Source organism: Nothobranchius furzeri, chromosome 1 (genome assembly GCF_043380555.1).
Source record: "Nothobranchius furzeri strain GRZ-AD chromosome 1, NfurGRZ-RIMD1, whole genome shotgun sequence".
Lineage (NCBI taxonomy): Eukaryota > Metazoa > Chordata > Actinopteri > Cyprinodontiformes > Nothobranchiidae > Nothobranchius > Nothobranchius furzeri.
Window position 1 is genome coordinate 84,982,398 of NC_091741.1, and position 8,855 is coordinate 84,991,252.

Consider the following 8,855-nt stretch of genomic DNA (forward strand, 5'->3'; position numbering starts at 1 on the left):
TTGTGGATATTTGTTTCTGCATAGCTCGCTGACCACAGCAATTCAGTCAGGTTAAGGTCAGGGCTTTGGGACCACAGCAACACCTTGATTCTTTTATTTTATAGTGGTTCTGTTGCTGGGATCGTTGTTCTGTGTCACGACCCCGGTTTGTGCAACTTTTAGCTGTCAGACAGATGGGCTGACTTTTGACTAAGTGATACTTTGGTGTCCATGGTCCAGTAGATAACTAGAAGGTCCCCAAACCATCAGCTCTCCGCCACCACGCCGATAGCTGGTTGACCCGTTTGTGATTTCTCCAACCCCTTTGCATTGTGGGTAAGCACTCATGATATTTAGAGGTGAGTAAGCATATCTACGTTGACCCAATCTGTCCACAGGACAAAGTTCCAGAAGTCCTGGGATTCACTCCGATTTACAAACCTACGTTAAGTTCTTTTTACAGAGAGGTTTTTGTTTTCTTGCAACTCCTCCAAGCAACCAATCACTGCATTTGTTTTTCAAACGTTATTGCCACCCAACCCTCTATCAGGCCTGTGGAGTCTGAGATGCAGTTATCATATCTCTACAGTTTCTGAGCGTTGCAGTTTGACGTAGAGTTGGTTTGCATGGATGTCTACTTCTACTTAGTCGATGTCTTATGTTTGCTTTTCATTTGTGAATCTTTCTGTCTGTCTCTATAGATTATTTGGAAATGACTAGCTACTTATACACATCCTCTGTGACATTGTTTTTACACACACCTGCATGCTCCAGACCAGCAAACTGACCAAACACTTGCTTTTATTAAGGTAAAGATGCAAAGAGACTTGGTGTCATGTGCAACAACTCAAAATGTAAACAGATTTGTTCAGCCTGTGCAGATAACTGGGTTTGTCGGATATGTGTTGGCTGGCCACAGAAACAAACACTCTAAACAAGGTGACCATCTTAACGTGGTCAGATGTCAACACTTGTTTTTATTTTTATTTTTTTCTTGTATTTGCCCTAATGTTTTATTTACTGCTGGAGCATTACAAGTCAGGAAGGCTCTGGATTAAACCTCATTAAATGTCCTCAAAATTCAGCTAAAATACATTCAACACCAGTGCTGAGCAGGGCATGAACTTCAAACACCACAGAACACATTCATCTAAATATTGTTGATCATAACTAAGAGATCTGAGCTGGTTGGGTGTGCTGAAATACTCGTGAAAACAAGCCAGACACATTAAAACCGTTGTTACTGGATCCTACACATTGAAAGCAACAGGGAAAGCAGGTTTGGCCAATCAGTGGGGTCAAATTCCCTCCATGAAGATGTGAGAGACGATTAAGTCAAACAGAAAACAACCATGGTGTTCTACTAGCTTCTGGACCATGAGGTGGACTGTGTTTCTACACCCGTTTTTCCATTTTGGTGTTGTTTTTGTTTAAGAGAGGAGCTTTTTTCACAGAAGTAGAAAAATAAAACTTCTTTGTTATTATTATGGTTCGGTTAATGAGGGACTATTGAACTTTGAAATGCCCATCATTACATAATGACCAAGTATATTTAGCATCAATCAATAGCTAATGTTTGTTTTAGCTGGATTTCGTAGAAATCACTATCTGTGTACAGCAGTAAAAGCAATGGTCTCATAGTTCCTCATAGGTAAATATACCTGTTTTTGTGGTTGGTTCACAACAGTTTGTAGTCACGATGTGTCTCTTTGAAAACCTTTTGTTGATTAGCCTTCGCTAGGTTTATTTTATGTTGTTTCATGGTCATTTGTTTTGTGTCTGAGATAGTTGACGGTCATAATGTGGACATGATGGATCTTTGAGTTCCTTTAGATTTTCTTTGTAGTTATTAATCTGCCAGCAGAGTCCTTTTTGTCAATTTACAGTCATTTTGGTGAAATCCTGCAGGATTTATTCGTCACACATACTAGGGACCAGAGTGATGATGATGATGATGAAGAAGCAGCAACTTTTTATATAGCGCCTCTCAAAATTAAAATCACAAGGCACTTCACCAAAATAAAAAATCCATCCATCCATCCGTTTTCATCCGCTTATCCGGAGTCGGGTCGCGGGGGCAGTAGCCTAAGGCGAGAGGCCCAGACTTCTCTCTCCCCAGCCACTTGGGCCAGCTCCTCCGGGGGAATCCCAAGGCATTCCCTGGCCAGCTGAGAGACATAGGGGTCTACCTTTAGGTCTCCTCCCAGTTGGACGTGCCCGGAAAACCTCACCGGGGAGGCGTCCAGGATGGATCCTGACCAGGGGTAGATTTGTTCCCCTGGGATGTTTAGCAGTATTTATTGGGCGGTTGTACTAGTTCAGAGAAGCTTTCAGCTGAATGTTGTGTGACATTGGACCAAGGCCTTTGTAGAAGACTGTAACTGTGCGTGTCTAGTTTCAGATGAGAGGTGTGATCCAGTATTTCAGTTTTAGCTCTTTGTCTTGGCAGCGAGCACATGCAGCAGCTGTGCAACGAGGAACACCATGTTCCTCATTACAATGATGGAGGATTTCCCACTGAAATACAGGCAGATAGGGCAGGAACCCACGCTTGTGTTTGCTTCTACATCAACACGAGGCAACTCTGATATGTGAGAAGGAAATAAAATGATCTTTACAAAACTATGAAAGTTACTTTACTTTTCCAAAGACTGCTGCCAGCCTCTAGCAGAGGCACACATGCAAACTGAAGATATTACTTCTCGTTTTTGGTGCCTCATTACAACCAACATCCTGTCACTGTTTGCAGAGCTTATAGGAGGAAGAGCTGAGAAGGTTATGTAAGGGGAAAGAGGGAGGGCGTGGAGTCCAGCTGGAGCTGCTTACATCCTGACACAGCGTATCTCTGAAAGGAACAATCCTCTCTGCTCAGGCTCAGGCACACACTCCAAACTCAGCTGCTGTAACTTATTTGGGTCAATACAATGTTGTACCATTGGCTTTAAAGACATTTGTCATCCCTACGCCACAGATTAGATGTTTCTTGGAGCTGAAAGTCCGTATGAACAGAAATCCGTCACATGTAAGAAGCTAAGAATCTTACCTGCCAAAATGTTTTTCAGTTTAACAAATAAGATCTGTTATTTTAGGCATTTAGACACTGTTCAAAAGCTGTTATAACACCATGGAATAGATATTTATATCTTAATATCTAACATTTATACAACTATGGTTATAGTCAGTCATTTAGAGAGCTAACTGGGCAAAGAAAGCCTTATGGGACTGGTGTGTTGAGGCCAGTGTTCCTTACTTTACTCTAATTATCAGATAATTAGCTGATAACAATCAGGGTCTTCCATCCAGCCTGAGAGCAGAGTTCTCCACAGGTCAATGTTCCTTTCTTTCTCTGCCCGGCTGCAGAATCTAATCGGCTTCAGATGAGAACGGGAGGCTGGCACAGCCGTCCCTGAGGGAACAGGAGGGTTCTGTTAGCAGAGCTACTGGAAACCCCTGCAGCTCCCAGAAAACGCCACTATCAGATGTCCAGCATCGCCACGTCAGCCTCTAATGTCCTCCGATGTCCTCCGAGTGAAGCTTTCAGCGATAGAGTGTTCTGTTGTCAGGAGAGAAACAACTTGACCAGAGATAAGACGTGGAACAAAAAACAGAAAGGTGTTTGTTTTGTTTCTGGGATACGGCGAACATTTAATTCATTTACTGAACAGGCTGATAAGATGTTCAATGTTTTCTCTCTTTAGTCAGCCTCATTTTGATTTGATGTCGTATCGGTTCACGTTCAGTTTGAAATTTTAAGTTAAATAACGCAGATTAATTAGGTTTTTAAAATTATATTAATATCTGTTTGTAATATTTGTTGTTTCAGATAAAAAACATTTGTTATTGTTACGTCCCCGACAGGAGATGTTAAAATGTGAAGGAGGGGGCAACATAAGAAATGTGATAGTGGAGTTAAAATGGGTTTAATTGTTATAAAAGGTTCTAAAAACAAGTGCAAACAGATGGAAAGCATTATTAAAATAATGCAAAACAAATTTCACTATAAGGTTAACAGTTAAAAGACAACTTATCAACTATATAAAACACCTGGTTAAAACTTTATTAAAAGATTGACCTAAACTGAAGGCGTTTTAAAAACACAACGAAGTTGATAAAAGTCTAAAAACTAAATCCGAGTTAACCTTAAAACAGAGTCAACTAAGTTGACATCAACCAAAGATCCATGTGGATCACTGAGAGGTTTTTCCTTTAAACTCCTCAACTCAGAGTTGAAACTTTAAAAGTTAAAACTCATCACAAACAAAGAGTATAAAAACAAACCGAGGCCTGGAGGACAGCAGATCCCCTGCACTGCTGCCTCCCAGACTGCTGAAGGCACAGCCTTTTTATCCCAGGTGTGGGTCACCAGCAGGATTCAGATCAGCTGTGCTCCTCAGCAGCCTGGAAGAGAGGAGGAGGAGGGGCGATGTCCGGCTGATCACCAGGGCTGGGTGATCCTGGCTCCTGCATCCCACTGGCCAGGCTGGCAGCCATAACAGTTATCAGATAATCATCTTAAGTTATTTAATGCTACTTTCACTTTACAATAAAGTTTGATTTTAGCTTAATCTACATTTTCATAATACATGATTATTGTGTCAGAGGTTAACTTGTAGAAGCATTCTTATTATTATATTATTTAAAATATTTCATATTCTTGTTGTATAAAAAGTTATAACTGCAATTTCTCATAATATAAAAGATCGGGTTTTTCTATATTTGGATTTGTTCTCAGCTTCTTTTACTCTGAATTTGATGAAATCCCTAATATCATGATTTTCTGAAAGTTTCTTTGTGAACCACACTTTTTCTGTAAGTTGATGTTTTTCATTTATAAATGATCAGATTTTTAATCGTGATCCACATTGATGATTAACAGAAATGTGTTTTTGCTTTTGTAGCATTTGTTCCATTGCACACTTATTTTCAGGTTTGCTCTAGAAATCCATTTTGAATTTCCTTCTGATTACACTACATTATTAAAGAGCAAGTCACCCCTTACAAGAAGTGTACTCCACTCCCACTTCATGTTTGAAAAATGCAACAAATGCTGTTGCCTAGCAGACCAAGAGGGTGGAGCCACTAACAAATACACACACTCACGACATTGTGACATCATAATGTACCAGTTTACATCATAGCATACCTCTTAGCCAATAGCGGTGACAGATTTAAATTCAAATGCAGTGAAGAGTTTTTACCTGACAACGGCACAACACTGACAGTTTCAGGCAGAATATTTAAATTTTAACTAAAATGCAATAAAGTGCAAAACTATTGACTACACGTGTCTGCAGCACGATTAGACACGCATTTATATAGTTTATCAGAAAAAAATAGTTGATTTGGGGGTGACTTGCGCTTTAATGTACACTCACTGGCCACTTTAATGGGCACACCTGTCCAACTGCTCGTTAACACAAGTTCCTAATCAGCCAATGACATGGTGGCAACTCAATGCATTTAGGCATGTTGACTTGGTCAAGACCATCCACTGCAGTTCAAACTTGTTACAACCAAGGTATGCAGAAGAGCATCTCTGAACACACAACACGTACAACCTTGAGGCAGATGGGCTACAGCAGCAGAAGACCACACCGGGTGCCACTCCTGTCAGCTAAGAACAGGAAACTGAGGCAACAATTCACACAGGCTCACCTAAATTGGACAATAGAAGATTGGAAAATGTTGTCTGGTCTGATGAGTGTCCACTTCTGCTGCAACTTTTGGATGGTGGGGTCAGAATTTGGCGTCAATAACATGAAAGCATGGATCCATCCTGCCTTGTATCAAAGGATCAGGCTGGTGGTGGTGGTGTAATGGTGTGGGGGACATTTTTTGGCACACTTTGGGCTCCTTATTACTAATTGGTCATTGTTGCAACGCCACAGCCTACTCGAGTATTGCTGACCATGTCCATCCCTTCATGACCACAATGTACCCATCTTCTGAAGGCCACTTAAAGCACCATGTCATAAAGCTGGAATCATCTCGGACTGGTTTACTGAACATAACAATGAGATCACTTTACTCAAATGGCCTCTAGTCACCTGATCTCTATCCAATAGAGCATCTTTGGGATGTGGTGGAACAGAAGATTTGCATAATGGATGTGCAGCCGATAAATCTGCAGCAACTGCATGATGCTATCATGTCAATGTGGACCCAAATCTCTGAGGACTATTTCCAGAACTTTGTTGAAGCTATGCCACTAAGGATTAAAGGTAGTTCTGAAGGCAAAGTGGGTCCAACCCGGTACTAACAAGGTATACCTAATAAACTGGCCAGCAATTGTATATTTTAATGACAACATTGTGTTTTACTTTAAATGCTCAGCCTTTGACAAGTAAACGTTTATTATCAGTCTTTAGAAGCTAAAACTCCTGACTAGGTTTGTACCAGATTTGTCTGGAGTGTGCATGTGACCGTGTTTGCAGGTGCACGTGCAGGCTGCCTGGCTGAAGAGACAAATCTTCTGAACAAGGTTTTTGCAACACTGAGGCAACACATGACAGCATTCATTTTGCCCTGATGTTATATTTAGAGCTGCAGGGTTGTAAGTCATGTAGGCTCTGGATTAAACACCATCAGATGTCCTCAAATAGCTCAGACAAAAGATATTCTACAGTGCTGAGCAGGACGGTGGCCTCGGTGAACTGCAGAGCACTTTCATGTAAAAATATGGCCGAATATGACTAAAGAATCAGCAGGTTGGAGGCCAGGAGCAGTAAAACGGTTATTCTTTATTTTTTAACACTGAAAGCTACACTGAACGCTGATTTTAGAGGAAACTTCAAGGCAGAAATAAGAAAAAAAGGAAGCATCTAGACTTGCATGCAGGGTGAGCAGGACAGGACTTCCCCTCTCTGTTCAGGTTTTTGTCTCTTACATAACCTGATCTAAATGTCGTTAACAGGAAACAAACATCCTGGGTGAACTCCTTCAACTCAGGGTGGTTTTCTCGAATTAAACAGCCTCAGAGTGAGTGGGAATCAGCTGAGAGCTCCATAGACAGCTTTATCTTTTATCTCCCTGTTTGTCAGCAGGTCTGAATAACGACTTAACAAATTTACCTTTTTTTACCCTTGTCTGATCAAAACTGTAAACTGGGAAGAAAACACGTCTGTGACTTAGAGGTTATTGAACTTGTTTTTGACATTTTAAAGTTCAAGCTGATTTGTTAAATCCTCTTTAAGAATATAAAACAGCTCATGGAGACGTGTTTCCCTCTGATTTCATCTACCTGATAGTATTTATTTAAGTTGTTTCTGTTCCGGTTCTGTCCTCTCTGCACTTGTTTCTTCTGAGTGACCATATAAGAACAAACGCTCTGAACTTTCTTCTGTGTTTCATGAGGGCCTTGTGCAGACTTGCCCTTGTTTTTGTCCAATCAGGCTCCACCGCCCCACCGCCATGGGCCAATGAGTGGGGAGGAACGGCAGGGGCTTGGTGAGAAGGGCGTATCTGAGGGGCCCAGTTACATGTGGTAAGGAACCATATTTACTCGAGTCCAGCTGTACTTCCAACAATCTCATGAAACACGATCAGCATGATCACTTCAGTCAGGACAGCTGATGTTTACAACCTATGAAGCCAGAAAGTTTAAAAATGATCCAAAATGGAGGTTTTTAGCCAGAACTTTGAAGTGTTTTTGGGTTTTTGAGATTTTGTTGTGTGTTTGTACACAAAACTTATCAAGAGCATCAGAGCAGAGTGAACCTTTAGCTGATAGCGGCTGGTCGCAGGCCTCGGTGAACTGCAGTAACCTCGCTGGGTCTGACTGGAGTCGGGACCATCTGTACCAGGAGGCCCTGCTGGGGCTGCGTCTGCCATCTCAATACAAACACGTGGACGCTCCCCATTCCCACAGGGACAACACACACAGGGACACATATGCCTCATGGAAAACATTGGATTTTGATCCTTTAATGTTTAAATAAACCAGTAACTTGCTGTTCTGAGCTTAATCTAATGTGATCTAAAGACTTAAGTCCATTTAAAGCTGCTCCTGCATGTGTGACGGGTACAAATGTAGAATTAATTTTGTGTAGACTTCAGGTTTTAAGGTGTTTCGTCATCAGGGGCTGACTTTTTCAACAGGATCAGCTGCCCTGCAGCCAAAACCTACATATTAATTATGAAAAGGATAAACTGAAGTAGAGGCTAAAAATTCAGACCCAGGATGCTCTCAGAGCCTTGATGGAGATAGTCTCAGTTATATAACAAGTTCATGTTACGAGCTGAGCTCTGAATGGCTTCTGTCTGCCAATGAAGTCATGACTGACTGTTAAATTCATGAAAACTGAAATTCAGCTATCAGCTTTAGTGCAGATGGACCTGCTGTGGTTGGTTCCCTCTAGTGGATAAAGTCAAGTCAAACCACACCGAAACCTTCTGTCCTGATTCAAATAAAAGCCTGATCCCCTGTGTTCATTACAGATGCTAGAGTTGATATTCACTTCATGACTTGACTCCTCTTTTAAATAAAATATACATTTGTTTTAGTGGCAAACACACAAAAACAAACGGAAGACACAACCCAAATGCGTGAGCAAGTGAACTAGTGCATATATGATGCTGACTGATTGCAGCACAAAGTACTGCAGTACAAATGACTATAAAGAGTGTATTGCTCTACAGGTGCAGGTTAGAAGGAATAAGAATGACGGTTAGAAAATAGAAATATCAAAATTCCTGTTCACCATGAAATAAATCAACTCTGATGAATAAATGGGGGGAAAAATGTAAAATGTCCTTGTTTGTTTTGTGTTTTGAACACCAGATTGTGTTATGTGACTGTTTTTATCCACCTGTTTCATAACTAACCAGATTACAGCAGAGGTCTCAGAAAGAGAACATACGTGATGTTTTTTACCCAC